The 23,719-nt window shown below is 34.3% G+C and overlaps 1 protein-coding gene across 5 annotated transcripts in view; it reads right to left on the reverse strand.

Moving 5' to 3' along the window:
* LOC116842028 overlaps nucleotides 1-21,499 on the reverse strand; it is a 633,651-nt gene extending 612,152 nt beyond the window's left edge. For all 5 annotated transcript variants that reach the window (XM_032810701.1, XM_032810692.1, XM_032810671.1 and 2 more), the window contains exon 1: nucleotides 20,729-21,499. The gene's annotated coding sequence lies outside the window, so the exon portion shown is untranslated. The remainder of the gene's footprint in view (nucleotides 1-20,728) is intronic.
* Nucleotides 21,500-23,719: the final 2,220 nt, after the last annotated feature.

A 23,719-nucleotide genomic window follows, 5' to 3' on the forward strand; every position in this document is an offset into this window, starting at 1 on the left:
ATATATATATATATATATATATATATATATATATATATATATATATAAAGCGATATATAATTTTGCTCGAAAAATTTTAAAATTTTAAGTTTCAACAATGTTATAATTTTATTTGAGTATTTATAATAATTTTATAAGGAATACAATTATTTTGATAATAATAACATCTTTAACCCTTTAAAATATGTCCTTAATCCAATATTTTGTGTTCTCTATTCATGAAAATTATTCTTAAAAAATAAGAGAATATTTTTTTTTGTTAAATCATATAAAAAAATATAAATGCAAGTAACTCATCTTTGTTTAACGCTATGTAATCATATTTTAGGATTTATATATATCAAATACAAAGAAGTTTCTAAAACAAAAGAATGTTCATGTTTCCTGTATACACACAGGCAAAAATAAAATGATAACCGAGATTTTCTTTTTTGTTTAAAAGTCGAGTATCAGGTTTATAATGGTCTTGCGATTACATTACGTGCGTCTTAGGAGAGAAGCAAGGTAAATTGTAATTAAATCTTGTTATTCGCTGGATCAAGAACATCGATATCTTATGTAATCAGACTACCGCGGTCAATGCAGAAAAATTATTGTGTATCGGATTACACAAGGTCGACATGCATAGAAACGTATAATCGACTGTGGTATAATCTGGGAAGAAATCCAAGAATTATAACGATGCTCTACTTACATACAGTAGTTTCTTTCTTACACGCAGAGCGTTTGTGACTCGGCTTTATGTTAAAAACGACCGACATGTGTTAGCGTCAGACATTGTCAGTGTTAACCAACAAGAACCAAGCCAAAAATAGGAATGACTAATGCAATCGTAGAGAAAAACCTTAACAACAACAATCTCTGAAAACGGATGTACGTTATTTCACATATCGCCGAAGTGGAAACTTTTTCTGCAACGGTAATAAACAGTACTTAATCAGACGCTGGGATCGTTCGTTTATGTCATCTTCACCTCCTACGGAGCACACTAAGAACACATTGGCGGATAAACAAGCAACGTGTCTACGTTAACTGTAGCTTCACAAACTCCTGCTGGTACGCAAAGTGATACACGTAAGGAAACACCATTTATTTTAATATTATCTTGCCGCGACGGAATGGTATCGCGTCTCCAGGTGCGGTATATCCAACGCATTTGTCCACAACACTTAAATGACATTCGTTGTCGCGCAAATACACATGGTACAAATATTTTACTCTCTGCATATGTTCTTTTTTTAATATCGATTGTAGACAAGAAAGTTACGAAATAGGGTAAACAGTCTAAAAGTAGTCTAAGAAAGTTAGGAATAGGCAAAATAAAGTAAGGCGTAGTCAGAGAAAGTCGACAGGTTAATACAACTCAGAGATTCTAATAAACGTTTTACAAACAATAAATTTAACGCTTAAAGATAAAAAAACCTCAGACTTCCTGTTTACAGTGCTGGGGAAAACCAAATACATTTTCTTAAATTTTCAAGAATATTAACATGTATTCAAATATACAACATTGTACTTCAATTAATGCTATGCTATATAAAAGCCAACATAGTGCGTTGTCTCTCAAGGCCTTATAATATGTATATGTATTATATTTTTTGTCTCCTGGAAAAACACAAGTCGTATTCAGTTTTGCACCGTTTCAGTATCCAGTTGATTACAAGCCTCTAAGCAGTCATTATCACAAAAATTATTCTTCAAGTGTGATAATATTTGTGAGTACGCTTTTACACTTATAGATTTATTAATTATATATATATATATATATATATATATATATATATATATATACATAGAATATATTAATTGTATATAATTTAGTGTTTTTCATTATGCGATCAATATCGAAAGAAATCAAAGGAAAAATAATTTCGAAATTAAATTCTGGTCTTTCCATAAGAAAGATTGCAAAGGAATATAACGTAAGTCAATCATGTGTTTAAAAAATGGGGAAAAAATATTATCCTAATAAACAAACATCAATCGGGGGAGATCAAAATTATTGAGAATCACGAGAAAAAAGATTATTGGGTAAATATATTCAGACTGGCAAAGCTTCAAGTGCTTCAATAACCGCAAATTTGTTAAATAATAGCACAGGAAAATCAATTAATAAATGGATACCGAGAATTAAAATCCCTGAATTATATATGCAATGAAAAAAAAAATCTATGTTATCTAAGAAGAATGTGAAATCTCGTTTAGACTTTGCACAGAAATATAAAGATTGTAGTATTGATCAATGGAGATGTGTAATATGATCAGATAAAACAAAAATTAATCGTATATCATCTGATGGCAGATCATGTTATTGGAAAAAGAAAGGTAAAAGTCTTAAGTGTCATGACGTCAAAGAAACATTGAAACATAGTGGGGGTTTTATTAGGTGTTCCGGTTAGTTTTGAGGGATTTTGTGCAAAAAAGAAACACGTATATTTTAGAGAGATATTAAATTATTTTAATCAAAATATTTTCCGTTACCTACAACTTTTTCCTACTTTTCTGGCAATAAGTGGATTCCGCGGTAAAAGAAATGTTCGTCTTTCGAAGTAATCCGTTCATCGAGCCATTTCTTTATTGCATCATATGTTTTAAAGTGCTGGTCAGTAAGGCCGTGCTGCATCGATCGAAATAAGTAATAATCTGAAGGAGCACAGTCTGGTGAATACGCGGAGTGTGGTAAGACTTCCCATTGAAATTCTGATAACGTATCTTTAACGTTTGCAACGTGTGGTTCCAGCATTGTCGTGCAACAAAATCACTTTGCGTTTTCTTTGAGCTATTATTGCACATTTCTGGTTCAAAGCACGATTCATATCGATTAATTGTCGTTGATAAAGTTCAGTAGTGACTATTTGATTCGATTTCAGCAGCTCATAATACACGATGTCCTTCATGTCCCACCAAATGCATAACAAAATCTTACTTCCATGGATATTGCATTTTGGAATCAATGTCGACAGTTGGCCTAGATCTACCCACGATCTTTTACGCTTAGGATTATTATAATATTTATTTTTGATCGCCAATTACAATTTAATACAAAAATTGCTTCTTTTTGTGACGAGAAAGCAATGAAATGCAAATGGTTAAATGATTCTGAATAACCAATTCAGACAATTCGTGTGGAACCTATTTGCCTTCTTTTTTAATCTTCCCCATTGCGTGTAAACGATCAGAAACGGTTGATTTACCAACATTTAATGTTGTAGTTAATTCTTGGAATGTTTGAGCTGAGTTTTCATCCAACAATGCCTGCAATTCGGCATCTTCGAACTTTTTTGGTTGACCTGAACGTTCTTTGTCTTTCAAATCAAAATCGCCACTTTTAAATCGTCGATACTAGTACTCACACGTTTTAACTGATGCAGCAGACTCAGAATAAGTTTCTGAGATGACTCGGTGAGTTTCGGCAGTTGCTTTTTCGAATCAAAGTAGTAAAGTAATAGATGTCGGAAATGCTCTTTATACGTTTCATGTTTAGTCGCACTAAACAGTGTGTTTATGTTTACGAATGCACAGGATATGTGTCAATTTGTTTGTAGAAATGTCCTAGCTTTGACATGACGTATCCATTTTCAAAATGTTTCCAGTAGATTTGTAGTTATAGCCATTTATAGTGAACCCTCAAAACTAACCGGAACACCTAATATAATGATATAGGGATGTATGACATCTTATGGAACGGATGTAGTACACCGAATTATTGGTAATATGAACGAATATACTTATAAATCAATTCTGAAATCTCATCTACCAGAAATAATAGAGAGCATGCCATGTCCCAGAAATGAAATGGTATTCCAGCAAGATCAGGATCCAAAACATATGACAAAATCTGTACAAAATTGACTGAAGGATAAAAATTTTAAATTGTTAGACTGGCCCGCACAGAACCCAGATTTAAATCCAATTGAAAACTTATGGACTCATTTAGAGAAAAAATTACACTGAATATTAAACGATGCCAACGTCAATGAATAATCTATCTTTGGACCAAAATAAAGGAAGAGTGGGATAAGATCAACCCAGATTACTACGATAGATTGGTACAAAGTATGCCACAAAAAATTCATGCAATAAAATTAAAAGCCAAAGGTCTCTGGACAAAATATCAAGACCCAAGTAAACATGAGATGCAAAACTGAGTACAACATAAATCTGTGATAATGAATAATAAAAAACATAGAATAACGTTAAGTTGCATTAACACGACTAACATATCATTGACTATTGTATATTGTTTAATTATTAGTATGACAATGTTATAGTTTGAAAATATATTGATATATTTATAATAATGTACAAAGTGTGTTCAGTTTTGCTCATCACTGTATGTATCACACCTGTATGTATCTCATACGCGTCTAATTTCCTCATTCGGATGATCTCGAAAAATTTCGTGTTTCCGCCGTCTGCCGATTCCCGATTTCAATATCGCTTACACGATGTAACTGATACTTTGTGACATTTCCATCTTGAAAAGAGGCTATGTGGAAAATTTTTGAGACTAAATTCAATGTAAAGTATGACTCTGTGCATTGTTATGCGTCCCATCGGCTGTGCCGCTATACGTGGGTTAATGAACGCCTTCAATAACAACGTGTTAAGATTCTCACGTTTGCACTCGCGAGAACGGGTTTACGGGTGAGTGAAGATACCGAACACGGCAATCTCCGAAACTAGAGCAACCGACGATGCGTCGCGCGGGATCTGTTTGAGTATATATAAGCGTTAAACGCAACGTATTATCATTTGTCGTATACACTGTAAAATTCCATGTAATTATGAGACCAAGTATTATAGTTTTAAATTAACACACGTATCAAAATGTGTCTTTCGTCTATATAAATATATTTTTATACGATAATTACGTGTGTAAATTAACATCTGTAGGGCTGTTCGGTCGAAGCCTAATGTAATTCCATAGACGTAAAATGATTTACCGCGCGTTGAATATGTTCTGTTGGATCCGTATAGTGGCGTTAGGTGCACTCGAGTAGTGGCAGAGTGGTCGTCGTTACATGGACACGAAGAGTAGAGTGACTGTTTCCGCAAGCGTTAAGAGAATTTCAAGTTTTATAAATGTATTTAGCGCCTTTCGCGAGCTAGCCTTCTATCCTCGTCTGGCTGTACCCTATCATAAAAATCCTACACATCTATAATAGTTAATCTCTAATAATCTATAATAGTTAATCTATAATAGGTAATCTATAATAGTTAATCTTATAATAGTTAGTCTCAAAATTATCCACTATAATAGGTGTAATTTTACATAAATTTTTTACAGTGTACTTGGGCGGTGCACGTGGTCACGATACACTTCTGAATACAACTCACCGAGCTCTGTGTAGCTGACACCCCAATGCAAATTTTTGAAAAACGAAAATAAAATTTATTTGTTCATCGTTATTCCACGTTAGTCAAACCAAAAATTTTGTTCACCTCTATAAACAAAGTTATAAAAAAAAAGAAATTTTTGCATCAGCACTCCCATGACAAAATATCTTTAATTTCTTAGCAGCATACGTTTATCCACGATTTGTCCATGTTTGTCCATCAACTATTTTATCGATTCTCTAAAAAAAAGTTCTAACCGAAATAAAAAATTGAAAGCACGTGAAGTTGACACCCAAATACGATTTTTTATAAAAATCAGACGACATTCGTTTATCTACTTCGTGGTTTTCTCCAAGCATCGTTTTCGTTCGTTCACCCCACAGAATAGAATAATTCTCAAAAAGAAGATTAAAAAATCGATAATGTTTTCCTACTGTCGACCGCCTTTATTTTAGGCATTTGGACGACTAGAATCGATTGTACACTCGTTAATTTTGTTTACCTATCCTCCTAATTCGAGTTAAAACTAATAAAATTAGAACAATGTGTAACGTCCAATTTTCATTTTTAAGAAGCTAAGATTTAATGTTGATCTGCCGTCAGCATTAGCTTTATCCGATAGGCACCGCGAGGAGGCTGCATGATTGGATTTTGCCCATCATATGGCCCTGAAAGCGAAAATGATGCTTGGGCAAATAAAAACCACAAGTGGACAAACGATTTTACTCAGAACGATTTTAGTCGAAATGTGCAAAATAAAGGTCGTCGACCGCAGAAGAACATTATTGATTTTTTATCTTTCTTTTTGAGAATTACTCTATTCCGTAGGGTAGATAAACGAAAACAATGCTTGAACGAAAGCCACGAGTGAACAAACGAATGTCGTCTGACTTTTATAAAAAATCGTATTTTGGGGTATCAACTTCACGTGCTTTCAATTTTTCAAATCGTGAACAAATGTATGCTGCTAAGAAATTAAAGATATTTTGTCATGGGTGCTGGTGCAAAAATTTTTATTATAACTTTGTTTATAGAGGTGGACAAACGACATTTTCGACTAACGTGGACTAACGATGGACAAACGAATTTTATTTTCTTTTTTTAAAAATTCACATTTAAGGGTGCCAGCTAACTCGTGGATATCGACGAAAGTTACGTGCACCAAATTTTTTCACTCCTCCCATTCTGTGAACGCGACTATACATTATTACATGTCGCATGTTAACTCTTTAAGACCCAGACATCAATCCCGTTTGTATAAAATTGTTTTTGCCATAAAATGATTTTAAAATAAACTCCTGATGAGAAGAATGATCCGTATAAAATTAACTCTCGAGAAGATTTTCTGAATAAACATAATTATGTATATTCATGTTTGCACGTATGCCTCAGCTAAGGAATTTAATAAATCTTATAATCATAATAATAAACATACAAGCATAATCCTTGTATTTTAAAGTGACATTGATAAAAATTGAGAATATAAAATTTGTTTACTTTTATTTAGTGAAAAATTTTACACAATTACGAGCATTAACGACTTTGTCCTGCACATGATCGGCATACTCATTTTTTTAGTCAATTCATGAAAATCACTGTCCCACAAGTTGGAACAAAGAATATAATTCTATCTGGTAGAGATATATTATGATCGATACTATTATATCGATAGAATCATTACTCTGCCAACATAAAAAATTTATATTAGACTCAAAGTGAATTTAACAATGTATATTGAGCTGTAAGAAATTAAGAAGCTTCTAGTGCTACTCTGTAGTCAACCAATATTTTATTGATAAAATAGTACAAAATGACTAAAAAATAATTTTACAATAATATTAGTAAAATAAAATTCGTAAATGTCAATAATATGTAATCATTTTTTTATACTGAAAGCTAAAAAACATTTTAAAAGTGATCAAATAAAAGTCGTAAAAAACTTATTTTCTGTCAATACCAATTATAAAAAAAAAAAAAAAAAAAAAAAAAAAAAAATTTTTTTTACTGCATTTGAATTTTGAAAACGCATAAATATTATGTTAAAATTATTAATAAATATAGAAATAAATATAAAAATTATATTGAGGTCATGTTAAATCTGGCATTAATTTTTTATGTGATGTTTCATGTTTCTACTTATATATTGTCGGTTTCGCGAATTTCCTAATCGAAAAATCTAAGTTCTTTTTCAACGTGACGATAAATTTATATGACACTTCATAGAAATATTCTTAATGTTCACTTTATTGTTTTTAAACTTCCATCTCTTAAATATTTTAAATTGGAAAACAGTTTTGGTATTGTAGAGGTTCTACATATATTTACATAATACAAATTTACAAATTAAATATATAAATATATACATTACAAATTAAATATATAAAAAACGATACGGTATAGATTACTGAAAAAGTGGCCACTTTTGTGTGGCCACAAAATGCTCTCCAATTTCTTCCACTTCCCAATTCATTTTATTATAAAACTAAAGATAATTACGATTACAAATATATATGTAAGTTTCAAAGTATTTATCTCTCTTATCGTTTACAATTATCGTTCCCAAGGAAATTCTAAAAGTTTCAAGTCCAACAGATGGCACCGCTAAAAAGAATTAAATAATGTAACTTATTATGTAAATAAAATATCTTTATTCACAAAGTATTATTTGCATAAAAAGTACCGCTTTAGTGACATGGCAGTGGCCGTATCCAAAGTACCAGAAGATGCACATAACATAAAATGACAAAACAAATACATCTTGAAACTTATATACTTGTAATATACTCGTGATTGTCTATGGTTTTATAACAAAATTAACTGGGGAATCGAATACAAAGAAATTAGGGATTTGCCTATAGTTATTTGACAGCACACTTCCTGTTATGTATATTGTTAGTTCAATTAACTTTTATAGTATGTACATAATGTAAGTTTATCTTATATTTAGTAAAACGCTAGAATCTTCTTAAAAATATGACATGAAATGTAGTCAAATGTGTAATAACAATTTTTTTCACATATCTTTCCGAAACGTGTAAATGACGGATTTAACAGATTAGAGTCAAATTGTGATGTTTACCCACATATTTGCTGTTGAGCAATTCCATTAAACCGATATAGTGGCATCGCGCGACATGATTAAGAAGGTTAATTTACTCAATGTATTTATGTAATAACACGCGTGCCACCAGCGTATAATTACAATAACAATTATGATAATCGAGGTAATTACGGTAATAGCACGAGACTACATCCATTGTATATAACGTAATCTCGTTGTAATATCTGCATGCGGAGAAGGAAAATAATTTTTTCATCCTTTATCCTCCGCGAATTTTCTTGGAAGTTTTTATTGCGCGACAACGTTGATGGAGGTGCACCATGATAAACATTAGGAAGATCACGGCTACACTAAATCCAACAACAATTACCGGCTTTGTCGCGTGGTCGCTGGAAAAGTCCTCGTTATCCGACCGAGCGGACTAATATTTCAAAAGCGTTTTTCGCCTCGGAGTAACCCGTGATATTCCGAAAAAGCGCGACAATGTATCGTTTATTCAAAGAGTTATTAAACTTCGGTGAATAACATGGTCGAGCAGATACGAGGTAACTCGCGTAACGCTGTCGTAAAGACGTTTGATTAATTTAGCAAACGGCTTTGCCTTAGTGCGAATTTCACGACGAGGATTGCTCATTTATCGAAACTTGCGCGTTTTCAATGCTGAATGCATCAGTAATTAACTGTTAAATCAAGCTTTTGATGAAGTAAAATCCAGTTTAGTTCAAGTGAAAAGTAAGATTCCGTTACCAGCAGGCACGAAACTCTGATTAAGATCGGATTTTCGTTATTGCATCCCGTTATTACATTTATTTTCTAAACCTGTCAAAGGAAACGCGCACCTCCACAATATCGATTCTTTTTTAAAGGCCGCGCTGTGCACGGAGCGTGACGCGAAGGGGGGAGGGGGGAGGGAGACACGAATAGGAATATGAAATATTTTCAGCTTTGGTGCAAAACACTTCTATCGCTGTAAATATTCTGACGCAATAGGTAAATACCGCGAGATCGAGTCGCAGATATAAGAAAAGCGCTGCAACGTCGAGTATCTTTTTAGATTTCACATTGCTTCACGGCGAAACTGCGAACGCGACGAGAAATACGGCAGTGTTCGTGTTAACTTCCGGCGCGATGTTTTTCCTATGTCGCGCGACGAATCGTCGCACCCTTATTTGAGAAACGTCAGCCGGAGAATTCGAAGTACCTCGCGCTTCTCTAGCAAGGGTAGAATTATTATTCGAAGCACGATGAGGTCTCATAAGTCTTACATTACGCGCGCACAACGAGGATTGTAAATCGCGCTGACAAGGCATAATGATTTCGACGTGATCGTATTAAAAATTCATAGTCATCCCGCCATATCGTCTCGTCCATTACCAACGATCAATGCGCATTTAGAAAGCTTCGGCTCAATCGGCTCGGTCTTCTTCTTCCCGGCCCGACGACAACTAGCGTCTCACGCGAGCAAAAAGACAAAAGAAAGGAAAAGAGGCGAACGGGCATAAGGAGCGCGGCAACGAAAAAGCAGCAGCCATAGATTTCCTCTTTCACGTTCGAGACGTATCCGGGGGAAGTAACGAGGGAAAACATAGGGAGATATTGGCTGGCGTACCGACAGCGCACCGCGGATTTGAAAACCCGAGACTTCCGCCCAGCTGTCGGTTCTTTGCGCCGACAAATGCGCGATACCTTTTCATCTGTCGACAAAGGTAAATAGAGCTGTAACAGGACGGCGGCGGCGACTCGGAGGCGAGTTGTGCGCGGGAATAAATATGACCAAGTTAAAATAAGCGCACCGGCTAAAACATCTTATCGTCGTGATTGACGACTGCGGCGGCAGCCACGTTTCGCCCACGTCGCTCGATAAGTCCTCGAAGCAACGTCACTAATGATCCGAATGTATAAAGAGCGTTATGCACGAAATAAAACATCCCTTATGCAGAGAGGAAAAAACAGTCCCTGTGAACCCCGGACCCATTATCAGTCACGTAGATCTCCATTGCGTGCTACTCCTATATCGTACAACCCGAGTCAACGGTGCCACACTCGGAGCGGACTTCAAATCAGATTACAGTGTGCACTTTCCCGCCAACAGAAGTGAAAACACGCAGGTATATACGACGTAATACGTATAGGAAGGGAATGGAACAAGGGGAAGGAGAGGCACCTCATGAGGAAGAAGAAGAGGGGAGAATCAAACAAGCTGCGTCGAAGCGACCAACGTTTTGCGCCTCTTGAATCGCGAGAGCTCGCGACAGAACTTCACAAAATTGCGCGAGCAAACACCCGTACACGCCAAGTAATTAATTTCTTGCGAAACAAAACTGATTTCACGACAAAAATGCCGAGTAAAATACCATCGCCATCGTCCCCGTATCTGTACGTTCGATGCGTTGCTTTCATCTGAATCTATTATACCGTGATGCATAATAAGCCTTAGAAACTTAATCAGGGTAAGTGCCCTTTATGGAATGTGTATAATGTAGCGCTGCCTGTCAACGTGACAACGCAGTTATTTATGGTGCAAAAGCCTTCTCTCCGACCGTCATTACGGCCCAGTCAAATATATTTCCGATATACACACGGAAAAATACATATTGCATTCAAGCAAATGTTACTTGTCTCGAATATTTAATATATTTTTACATTCGCAGGTCAATCACAACTTCATCATAAGCATCCAACTTATTCAAGATGCATTCTGACAGCTAGTAAATTCAGCATTTCAATTAAGAATATTAAATGAAAACAAAAATTATTTTGTTTCGACACAGTCGAATGTATCCCCGACGTATACACACAGAAATACATACTGCATTCAAATATCACTTGTATTTCATAAATTTATATATCTGCAAATCTGTCACATAACTCCCTCTCTCTTTATCATAAGCCTTCAGTTTATTCAAAATGCATTATAAATCCTAATTAGTTAAATTAAAGTTTAGTATTACAACCAAGAATATTAAATTAAAACAAAAATTCGATATATTTACTACATATTCTCTAAAATCAATGTATTTTTCACTGGAATGCTATATCTATAATCAGTGTTTTTTTTTTTTGTAACATGACACTGTAATCAGTAAAATCTCGCTAAAAAGGCCAATTAATAATAGCAAATGTTCTTATTATTGATGAAATTTGCAAATACAGTGTCATCTCACGAGAAATATATATATATGGAAGCTCTTATTTCTATCGCCAAAAGCACAGAAGATTGAATTTCATACAGCGCTAAAAAAATTTTTAGTTTTACTAACATGAAATATGGTTATAATAAACGAAACAATGCGTTTTTATCGAAGAAATTTTTGGTTCTTAAAACCAAAATTGAATCGTACGGATCAGAAATTTTTATGTTCTTCAAAACATGTTGGTACATTATTCATTAAAGCCAAATGTCACATTAATACAATCAAATTTTTTGTCCATACGCATAACGATTTATGTACTGTAAATTTTGCAGTAAAATCTTACTTTTATTGATCAAAATTAGCGGAATATAAAACGGAGAATTCAAGTGGGTGTGTTTCCACTAGAAATCAATGAATCACTGAATCAATGAATCAATGAATCACATCAATAATCAGTGATTATCGGTGAAATACTCTGTTTACTGATACAATCAGAAATATTTTTACTGATATACTTTAAGAAAGCAGAATAAGCAAACTTTTACTTCCATAAAGTTTCATAATATTCTAGTAAAAACAATAAATTCTTCTTTCATGTACATGATAATGAGCTTCTCTAAACTTTGTGATAAATATATATTAAGATTATTATTAAGAAAATATACTTTTGTTGAAGATTATTTCAGTTTTACACTTAAAATTACTTTTACTTTACTTAAAAAGCGGAAACTAAACTGAGTAATCGCTTTTTTAGCAATAAAATGATCTTTCTTCGTGAATACATATCCACAATTTTTCCATATTAAATGTCAGATATTTTTCTTTTTCAACAGTATTTCTCTAATTTTATATTGTATATTAAATGAAATCATTTTATGATTTCATTTAATATACAACTAACGCTAATGATATGTTTAAGAATAAAATTCATGTCCCTTACATTCGTTTTAATATAACATTAATCCGTTGTTACTTATAAACAATTACAGGAACAATTTACATGATATGCTGATCCTAAACTCGCGCTAGTTCCTGCTCTGGACATTACGTGCCTAACCGACGCTATTCTTTGGAAGATAAAATGTTCTTCTGGCCAACACAGCACTTTTAAAAACGCCGCTTTTTAAATCGCGTTGAACTGTGCTAAACTTGCGCTGACTCGTACTGTAAATAGTCTCGACGAACCTCGTGGAACTTCTCGGAAAAAACAATACGATAAAACGACTTTACTTTCAAGTATTGCTATTCGATTTAACAGATTAACGTATTTCACGTCGTTTTGCGGAGCATAATTTGATATTGTCGATCTCTTCCACGTCAATTTATTGCATATTTTGTCCAATTTGTGGATATATGCAATTTTCCATTTTGCCCGTAACATCCGTCCTAAATTTGTTCGTTTAAAATAGCTTGTTTTCATGCGAATGAATCAACGCTTTTTCTTGAATATTGCACTTTCAAGGGAGAATATTCGTTAACGTAGTTTAAATTAATTATCCTTCAAGCATAATCGCCTCCACAATTTTCCGGCAACTCAGAATTTGTTATGCTATCAATTTTACCTGGGTTATGCTTGTTATGGAGGACGGGGAAGCGTTAGGAAGTTTCGGTATACTAAATTCAAGCACGCGAGTAAAGATTAGCGGTTATTACCTGTATGGAGTGTTATTTAACCAATGCGGTAATCCTCTGTTTAAATAATACCCGTTAGTATCTTAGCCGGAAACTTTTCAGACTCCTCAGACTTCAGGTTGATATTAATCGGAATAATCCGCGCACGAATGTATCATAGAACTCGCTTGCAACTTCCACTAAGGATATCATTTCTTCGCCACACGGTTGCACGCCGTCGCGTGTCAATGATTCTACTTAATGGCGGACAATTGTGAGCCCAGAGTTATCCGCGCATCTTTTGTCGGGCCTTCCGGATAACTCTCTAATCCGTGCGCGTCATAGATCCGCCGAGGGAGATCAGGCGTGCGCGTGCGCCAACCCGGCCGATCTAAGTATGGCGCTGGAGGAAAGAACGGCGGTTTCCGGAATTCCGCGAAAACGTTACGTTCATCCGACAATTCTACTTCTGTACGCGGCAATTTCCAGGGTGATGAACGTTCCACCGGCCACGAGGTAACGAGCGTCGTCATCGTCGTCAGTGGTGGTGTCGCGGCAGCACGCGGCTTAACGCGACAAACGGAAAGTGCTGCTTCCGATCTGACGGGCGATAATGTCACGACGAGCAACAAGAATCAGCTGACATGGAGAAACATTTTATCAACGTATAATCGATGCACGCAGACGAGTCGTCGTTAAAGTCGCGCGTGAGTTATTCGATCTCATGAATGAATTTCAAAATGTGAGTCATGCGTCCCTCCCGGAAGTTCGGTACTATTTTAGCGTATATTACAAGCCGACGCGAGATAAAGTATGACTAATGACCGCAGTCGGGATTTGCGTACGAGCATCGAAAGCTTGTGATGTCATCGCAAACATGGGAAGCGTATGTCGAGGTAAGCGTAAAAATGTATGATCGCAAAAAGAAATCTTGGCGCAATTGAATAGGAACTAACTGAAAATTAGGAAGGATATCTCTGTTATGAAGATTATTTCTGTTGGCACAACCGAAAATATTCGTGTGAATATTCAGCGATATTAGAACTCGGTTGAGGCAACTGAGAACAATTGACGATACAGAAGCCTCATAAAGGAATTTTCTGTTCCTACAGCCGAGTTTTCGTCTGATCCCTGAGCAACCGAAAATTCGGTTACACTAATAGAATTGCTTTTTCCGTGCGTAATCTACGTGAAATTATAAGTCGGAGAAATTAACTTAAGTTATAATAACTTTAAGTACTTTTGCAATAAATATCACTGCAAAGTTTAAATTCTGACACTTATTCCGACCGGTTATTTGCAGAAATGATATCACGGTTCATATGCAAGTGACGATGTGATTTCTTTGGAAATGTCATATAATTTTGTAATAGTAGTAAAAACCTATTTACTATTTAAAAGCAGAATGTTTTGAAAATTACATCTATTTTAATATATAACCTGCGCTGTAAGTTAAAGTCCATATCATCCATAAAACGCGTACGGAATAAAAAATAACTGTTTATATATTTCTGATTTCATTATATCAAAAAATATATGTAGGAGCAAATATTGTGTGTACAGACAGAAGAATAATATCTTAATATAGAAGTCGAGACGTAGAACATACGAATCAGAATTCAGGATACATCGAATTGTTTTTTAAGATATTAGTATATGATTATTTTGCTTGAAATAGTATATGATTATTTTGCTTAAAATTTGATTTGATGTTATATTGTATTTAAAAAACTCGCCTTTTTGTCCTGATGAAATTCGAGCACCCAAAACCTCCGGATAGTGAATCATCTACGCGCTACGTCATTTCACCAGTTGATAAATCCGTAATATATTGTCTATCTATATTGTAATCTGCGTAGAATACTACACGGAAAAAAAGATTTGGTTAATTCAACCAAATCTTTCTTTTCCATGTAGAATATGTGATTATAATAATAAAATTATTATAATGATTATTATAATATTATTAGTGATTATAATAATAATTAGAAGTTCTGCTTAGTTCAACTAAATCTTGTTCAATCAAACATGTCACGTTAATTTAACAGTGGTTATTTTTTTCTGTGTAGTAGATGTGTGCATGTATACTCATGATCGAAACGGTTGTCTAGTTCTTTTTTGTAAATTTAAGAATCTATTCTTCTCTCTCTTGTCCAATGATAGAGCTCTCTCTTATTAGAAAATAAATTCTTCTATTTAATCTTTCCGATCACAAGTGTATACCATTCTCACTTGTGTGCATTACCTTCTCTCTATTTGCGATTTGTGTATTCTAAGGATAAAAGTTACACGTTTCGAATCTAGCATGACAGCACCTGGCTCATATGCACTGTTATCGGATAACAATATGTCGGCGAAACAAATTTCAAATATAAGTGGAACGTACTTTCCAATATGTAATTCTTAATCCAAGAATAGATAGGTTTCAAATTATATGTTTTGTTATATAAAACGATTTTAGAAACAAAAATACTATCTTAAAGATAAAATATACTCTGTACAAACTTACTTATTATTGATGCAAGTGAACATTTATAATTGAAAAGAGCATTTCATACTCAAATGAAGGCAAACAGCGTTCAAAAATAAAAATATACTTGATTCAGGGATTTATTTTGTGTGTGTGTGTTTATTTGAAAAAAATTCATTACCATACTCAAAGGAAAAACATATTTGCTTTTCAAGAATATTATAAAATTTTATCGAAGTAAAAGTTAGTGCGATATCTCTATGTATAATTCATATCTCTATATAATAAGTAAGAGCCAAATTTTTTTATTTGATATTCTTGATTGAAATGCTAAACTTACTTATGTACAATATACATTGAAAACAAAATTCAACTGCTAAAAAAAACAATTATTCAATTTACTGTTTTTCTTTTAAGTAATAATTGTCTTCTATAATGAATATTTTTTTAATAGTCTTAAAATATGCAAGTCACGAATTCCAGGAAAACTCATTACCATGTACTCAAAAGAAAAAGTTATTCTCTTTACAAGAATATTGTAAAACTTTATCGAGTAAAAAATTAATTCGACTCTATGTACTAAATAAATTGAATTTTTGTTTTAATTTATATTCTTGATTAAAATGTTATACTTAGGATTCAAAATACAGTTTGAATAAGCTGTATGCTTATAATGAACTTGTAATAGATTTGCGGACATATAAGTCTATGAAATACTTGAAACAAGTATAATATTTATTTGAATATGTTTCTCAGTATGCATGTAGTATTACGAATTTTTTACGTATTTACTGCAAAATAAAATAACTTTTCAAGTGAGTTTTACGTGCGTACGTGAAGTTTGATACAAACTTGAATCTCTATAACATAAACTTGAGCTCCCGTCCCAAGACTTCTCACCTCGAAGAACAAGTTGCTATTCTATTTCAGAGTATCTATTTCCGACATTTCCTTTCGCAAAACACATATTTACAAAATTATGTAATAGGCGGTATCATTGGAAGGTCCGCCGCAATGATACGTACGTTTACACGACACGCGATTTTCGCACGATTCTCGAGGTAGAGCGGCGAAAACGCGTCACTTGCGTGATTCATACGCGGCGTGAATAACTTTTATCAGAGACGTGTCTCGTGACGCGTCAAAAATTCGTCGCGACGGCCGAGAGAGAAGGAATGCGAGCGAGGGCTTAAGAGTTTTAGCGACGTAGTTGATTTATAGCCGAAAAGCGGACTGGAACGCATGAATGAGTGACTATACGTGACTGGATCGTACGTGGCTGGATTGATCGAAACTCGCTCTATTTTGTTTCAAGTGGTTATACAAACGATGTAACGTTGTAACAGAATAACAATAACATGCAGCCGTATTCACAGTCGGCACACTATTAAATGCTATTTCTATAGATATGAGAGATATAAAAAGAAAATTAAATATCGCAGGGCATATTTATATTCGATTTTTGTACTTTGACGTCTTCAGTTACATTATGGAGGCATGAAAACGAGAAATATATCAGTAATATTTAAATTCGAAAAAATATGATATGAAAATAGAATAACGTATAGAATAGGTAACATGAACATCATTCCTGTTAATGTAGCGTAGCTTTATATTTCCATATCAGTGGGAAATCGATAAACAAAAAAGCCGCATACTTCCGCACACCGGGACACGACCGGTGCCGTACAAAAGTATTAAACTGCAATTTCAAATTTTCAAGCACCAAAATGGCATACGTCCGTCGGAACGCTGAAGCGGAAACGAGCATAACGGGTCCGCCGCTCGGTGTATATCGAGAAATAAACTATCGTTTCGGCATGCAAGATGAAGATAAAAAAAATTGATTTTACTGAGCGAGGGAATTTGCTACATAATAATTTCTTCCGAGGCAATCGTTCGTAATTAATATTGCGTTTCAGTTTGTAATTTTTACATTGTAATTTTTAATTCTGACGAAAAATATCAAAGGTGTATCGTTTGTTATTGCGCATTATTTGTAAGAATTGTAATCTGCCACGCGAGTCATTCCAAAGTTTATCTGCTCGTTTTAGGTCAATGGCTCACTCGCTTTGGACATTATTTTTGTCGTGTTTGACGAACGGCAGCGCTACATCCCGGAGAGAAATTGACTTTTCTCCGTGCATTCAGAGATTCTCTAAACTGCAAGATGAGATCTTATAATTAAATGCTCTACGAAATTGTCGACTCTTGCTCGCTACCCAGCGGCTCGATTGTCGTTTTAATAGAACGCTTCGGTTGTCTCGACTTTCAATGAAGGGGAGGAAGGGCTTGTACAAATAACTGCGTTTATAATATTGCAAAGCGGATCCCCGTCTCTCTGAAAGACAAAGTTCCTCGAACTTGATAATAACGCACACTCGGAATTGACAACGCGCGCCAATTATACTGGCAAACTGGTTCGCAGCTCTTGTAATTTGGAGGAACGACAGTAATGACGTTTATATTTGCGAAACATGCGGCAAACTTTTTGCGAATTATTCGTGTGAAGAAGATTCTGCGAATTAATAATATCCGAATATTAATAACAAAAACCGCAACAGACTGCTGGGAAACAATGAGAAAAAGTAAGCTTCTCAGATAAAAGTTTATTTGTTTTGAAAGAAATGCGAAACACACGATAAAATAACGGAGTAAGAAATCCAAACAAATCTCTGTCAGATCTATCGTTGGAAGAGTTTGATATCTTATTTCATACTAGCTGCGATTGATTGATTGCTTCTACAACAGAATTGATACCTGACATCAAAACTGTTGCTCCGGAAAACAGTGACTTGCGGAAGATTGATACATAGCAAGATAAACATGGGAAACGTGTTTCGCCAGATTCCTTTTCGCGAGGAATATTTTTATATTACTGATTCCACAACTCCCTATTTTGAATCACGACTCTTGTTCTCCCCCAATATCTTTCAACATATATTATTCTTTGCAATGTCGTTTCCGACACGAAATTTTGGCCCTATGTTAAGCCTTGAATTTGCAGAGTTAAGTGAGCAAAGTTTAATTCTAAAGATTCTAATTTACTCCTACTTTGACTTTGATGATGTCCGAAATTTCTCTTTTCACTTTCTTTACGTCGAAATAGGTGTTGAGTGGAGTGAAGCAAGATTAAAATTTCGGATAGGTTAAATAGAATCAAAAGATGTAGGTTTCAGAGTATCATTTAGATGTTCGATGGAATAATAAGGCTAAAAGTAAGATCAAAATTTTGATTCGGGTTTCCTCTCACACTTCAGTATTCTATGAGGTATGATTTTCGAACCGTCTGAAACAATCATGCGCGCAAATCTGACATTGCTGAGCCGAATTATAACAGCGCAATTAAATATAAGATTATTCAGCAACTTATCAATGATAAGTGTATGCGATATATGCTTGAAAATATCGTATCTCACACACACATACTCAAGCGATCAATTATATTATAATATTCAAACTTTACATCATCACACGAACAAACAAACAAACAAACACATATACAGGTGACCTGTTTTAATGGAAACAGTTACATATCTGCTTAACTTGACGTCGTACATATTTCTGATAAAAGTTTTGAGATTCCAAGGAAGACGTATGATAGTACTATTGCCTTGACCTTGTGGTAATCGCACTAATGTTTTTTTAAGGTCAGTTTAAGTTTTTTAAACGAAATCATGTAATTTTTAACACAAATTGATTCCCAAAATTATACTGCGTATAAAAATGTTGAGATGAAATCAAAGTAAATATCTTTAAATATTTTACATTTTATTCTAATGTTTTTCCAAACAACATATGAAATATCTCGTAAAATACTTTTTGACAATCTCACCTTAATATTTTTATATGCAGAATGAAGACAGAAATCGATCGTTGACATTATTCTTTGTATATTGATGTGTTAATAAATCTGAAAAATGCAACGTAATTTTATCTAAGATTTCTCTGTTTTTTTCTTTTTACAATTCAATTAATTTCGCAATTCAATTTTATTCGTCATTCTACCTACATATCATCCATCAGTCATTCCAAGATTCTTGTTTCTTTACAATGCGATCACTTTGTGCCTTGTTCTTGCATTGTTATATTATGACATTATTATATAGCCATTTATTCTTTTCTTGTAGCTTAAGGGGTTTAACCTCAGAGCGTAAATAAACTATCTATCTATCTATTAATATATCTACATAGCCTCTTTTACTACGAAATATATCTCTTATCTAAAACAAAACTATCCCTCGATAAATCTATTTTTATCTTCGCTGAATATAATTATTCACTGGCGAACTCGTTTACTACTAGTGTCAAGCGCGTGATTAATATAATCGATGTTGTTTAAATAAAATTTAGATATCTGCCGATACCCAAGGTACGGTGCAAAGTTTATAGATATTCAACGACTATTGTTATTCATACGTAGATAACCAACACTGATATACAGTCGCGTATATCGCGCATAAATGTCCGTATTTTCACCACACATATAACATTAAATATCTCTAACGTGGTCCCATTGTTAGCATAAATCGATATTCTCACCGTAAATATTACCATTCAATTCTAATATTTTATTGAAAATTTAAAATCACATCACGGCGCGTCAAATATCTGCATTGCAGCGCGTCCCATAATCTTCTCATACATCATTCGAAACAGACGAATTTGAAAATTTGTGATCGTTACATTTAGTATTGAATGCGACATGAGAATACGAAGCGAATGTACGAGAACAACGAGTGTACACGACCATCGGTACACACCATCGTCCAGCACGGTCGAACGAAGCTGAAACGAAGCTCGACCCTGGAAGAGTCGAAGACAACGAGACCTCGGGAGATCGTGCACGAGGTTCGCCGTTCCGGACGAGATTCCATTCCGGGCGAGACCACGTTACCCGAACGGATGAAATACGATAAAGTCGCCTCGTGTGCCATGGACAAAAGTAAGGTAAGCCTCTCTTGCTGTGTGAATCCGAGGAGGAGAGCGTGTTCACACGCACACCTTCCCAATAACGCGTGCACACGTATACTTGTGGTAGGACAGCATGACGCGGCATCAAGAAGAGGAATGGGCGAACTAAGCGAGACGAAAAAGAAGATCAACACTCACCTCCGTACAAGGTTAGCGTCGTCCGGCTGTCCTCAGGTATCCGTTAATCAAGGCAGCAGCAATCGCGGCTCCGAGTCTTACTTCTCTTCGCTTACACCTTCGCTTTCCTTCTCCCTCTCTCTCTCACTCTCTCTCTATGTATCTATCTCTCTCTATCTCTCGCTCCCTCTCGAATCTCCTCTTCGTTCCGGCGCCACCACAAAGGACGCCGCACGCACAGCTGAGACACACCGCGATATATTCTCGAACTCCGCTTCAAAAACCAGCACTTCCGAACTTATTCGAACGCGTCCCGACCCGCGTCTTTCGAACGTGACTAACTTCACGTCATTCCGCGTAACCGACACACACACACAAACACACACACATACACACGCGCACAGTAAAATTGGTCACACGAGCTACGCACGCGAGTATAATCGGCTGACAATACGAAGTGATACTCGAACGGGATATATCCGATGTGATGACGGAGTACGACGCGCTCCACAGGTATACAAGTGATCCTTCCCAGAACGTTGTCACGCGATGGCGTTCTTCGAACAATGACTTGTGCCGAAAGGCGACTCGCCTCGACAGACGACGTGCTGCTGCTCGTAGAGACAGCGTACTCCGAGAAATGGCCCAGCTTCGGCAAACAACGTGCTCCGAACGACGTAGTAACGCTCGTACGATCGTATTTAACAGTCGACGATGGAGACGAATCGACGCGGCCGTACGCGCCAACGACACGACTTCCGCGCGCTGCTAACTACGGCAGACTGAACGTTAGACGCGACTGAGGCGCGCGCGCTCGCGACCGGTGCGCTCCTGGTGGACGATATCCGAGGCGACGCACCTTTGACCGGTCTTTGCGCTCCGATTCGTATCGGGAACTGGAGTACGCGATGGATATCATGGGTTTGACGATCCGGCAAGATTGAAGAGGCGACGTGAGTACCCGCAGCTTTCCTAATATTGAATGTACTACTGCGCGCGGATTTTCGAACGATAAAAGAATTGGATCATTACCTATTGACAGAAATGCTATTTACACTATTTTAGGTTAGTCGAAACATTTTAACATTTTTCTTCTACTTATGCTATAATAGAACAAAGCAAATGAATGGACTATTTAACTCTTTAACTATTTAACTATTTAACAATTTAGGAAGCTGTTGTAGTGATACGGTAGCAATCTTGTGAAATACAACTACATTTCTTATTATTATTATCATTATTATTATTATTATCCATCTTCTCAATGCAAATTTGTAAAAACTTTTTTTTAAAGAAATATAAAACTACGTGACAATACGAATGTTTCGTATTTTTCCAATAATATATTTTGAAATGCGCACAAATAATACCCTTATAGAAATATCATACTAAAAATCATTGATAATTACTTATTATCCAGTATTTTTAATACTGAAAATAAGTAATTATCAATGATTCTTAGTATGATATTTCTAAAAGGGTAATAGACATTTTATTTTATATTTTGACTTTTTTATTTTTATTATATACAAACTATCTAATAATTTGGTGATCTAATTTAAATGCACACAAGTGTTGTTAATTTTACCGTCATACACGCTGCATATTTTTGCATAATTTCACTAAAAATAAATAAAATGGTGTTCTTTCATGATTCATAATATAAAAAAGTTTCTATATGATTAAATAATAAAAAAAAATAATATGATAAAATGATCTTCGTACAATCTGGGAAACCACTATAGTGACGCAGCGTGGATGTCATATTATTAACTACCCTTATAGAAATATCATACTAAGAATCATTGATAATTACTTATTATCCAGTATTTTTAATACTGAAAATAAGTAATTATCAATGATTCTTAGTATGATATTTCTATAAGGGTAGTCTATTCTTTGACGTATATATAAAGATTCTAATTCGACTGTAAAAATCGTTCGGGCTATAAAGATTTTAGAGATTCAAGTTTTACTCTCTAGCTTCTCAATCAGTATTCTATTAATAAAATCGTTTAAAAAATAAACTAGAAAAATAATAATAGTAAGATAAAATTAATAACATTAAAATTAATAATATCAATGACAACGTTAGAATAAAATAAAATTTACAAATAATGTCATAATGTGTCATAATTCTTTTTATTTTAATAATTATGAAATACTAATGACAACACTAATGATAAATAAAAATGACAAAATAAAAGTTGTAGGTAACTTTTACAGTTGAATTAGAATCTTTACATATACGTCAAAAAATAGACTAGTTAAAAATATGACATCCACGCTGCGTCACTATAGTGGTTTCCTAGATTGTACGAAGATCATTTTATCATATTAATTTTTTTTATTATTTAATTATATAGAAATCTTTTTATATTATGAATCATGAAAGAACATTTTATTTATTTGATATCAATACCAATTTTAAGAAAAAAAATATAAATATGAAATATACTCTTTATTATATTTAATAAATGGTCAGTTTTGTTTAATTTGCGCTCCTACACTGAGAGAAAATATGATATTTGGATGATATCTGTATGATATTTGGAACTATAATGACATAGTAAAAAGATGATAGTTAGGAATATCATTTTTATAGTAAATGTCATCATAATATTTGTAATATTTTTAATATAAGCATAGTATAATTGATCCATGTAAAACTTTTACCAAGAATTATAATTATTTGAAATAAAAAGTATAGTAAGGTAGCAAATATTGAATGGTAAGAGAAATTAACTATTTTATATAGTTAATACAATTGGAACATTTGGCAAATATAGGTACATGTAATTATATTCCCAAAAGGTGCTTTACTACCCTTACAGAAATATCATACTAAGAATCATTGATTAATTACTTATTTTCAGTATTAAAAGTACAGTATTTAGTAATATTCTGTGATTCAAATACAGCTTTTAGTACTCAAGTATTTCAATATTTAATGTTACAAATCCTACCTTATGATTGATTTCAATACTTAAATATTGATATGTAATACTTCGT

Source organism: Odontomachus brunneus, unplaced genomic scaffold, assembly GCF_010583005.1.
Source record: "Odontomachus brunneus isolate Ranch 3 - 2012 unplaced genomic scaffold, Obru_v1 Obru_scaffold_002, whole genome shotgun sequence".
NCBI classification, from domain to species: Eukaryota; Metazoa; Arthropoda; class Insecta; order Hymenoptera; family Formicidae; genus Odontomachus; species Odontomachus brunneus.